Source organism: Lepisosteus oculatus, unplaced genomic scaffold (genome assembly GCF_040954835.1).
Source record: "Lepisosteus oculatus isolate fLepOcu1 unplaced genomic scaffold, fLepOcu1.hap2 HAP2_SCAFFOLD_536, whole genome shotgun sequence".
NCBI classification, from domain to species: Eukaryota; Metazoa; Chordata; class Actinopteri; order Semionotiformes; family Lepisosteidae; genus Lepisosteus; species Lepisosteus oculatus.
The window spans coordinates 67,501-68,544 of NW_027168082.1; positions in this window are offsets into that span (position 1 = coordinate 67,501).

Here is a 1,044-nt window from a genome sequence, read left to right on the forward strand (position 1 = left end):
CATAGAGGAATAGGCCAAAATACTTCCTAACCGCTGCTCAGGTCTGACCAGCCACTACAGAAAGTGGGGATTGAGGTTTTTGTCATAAAGGAGGTTCCACTAGCTCCTTAATATAAGGGTTCACATACTTTTTCCATCAATGACCTTGATTGTTTAAACCATTTGGTCAATAAAGAAACAGCAATGTCAAATGTTGGGCGTGTGTTGTTTGTGAAATCAGACTCTCTTTATTAATTATTATGACTTAGATAAAGATAAGATCACATGTTAGGAGCCATTCATGCAGAAATCCACATCATTCCGAAGGGCTGTTTACAAAAGTTTTTCTCCCAACTGTATGTGAGAGAAAAGCAGAGACGCTCACTAAGTAAGGTGGGGTTGTAGCTTTGCAAATCACAAGGACATTTGTACGCTCAAAATGGGACAGGAGCACCCCAGATGGGACTCAAACCCACAATCGCTGTTTTAGGAGGCCAGTGTCTTAGCCATTAGGCCACTGGGGCACACTGGGGAGGGTCAATCACGCTGATGAGAGACAGTTTTTTTTTCCTTTGCTTTTTCAAAGGGATCCCCAAAATTAGGGAAGTTAGGCAGCAGAAGGTTTACTGTGACCTGAGAAGGACCGGCATCCAATCACGGTGGTACACACACACACGCTCTCACTCATCTGAGCTACACGGCTACCAAGATGATCTCAGGTGCGCCGAGCTGGTACGGAACATATTGAACTGATCGACGACGAATTGTCTCTCAGACAGGCTTTTCACCTCTGAGCTCCCTGACTGACAGTGATCAGCTAGGTAGTGAAACAGTCAGCTGCTTCTAAGCCTTAAACAGCTGCATCTCGGCGCTTCCACGGAGAGATGATTTGAAAGCCGAACATCGCCTATTGGGAACACCTTTCTATCACTAGTTTAAGAGACTCTTAAGGTCTTGCAGAGGTGCCTGTCTAATAGCATGTGCTTTGCAAGCTATAGGTGTTTAGGCTGAGGCAGAATGCCTGTTAACAAAATGTTTTTCTAAAGGGGCCTCGCACTCTTTTCC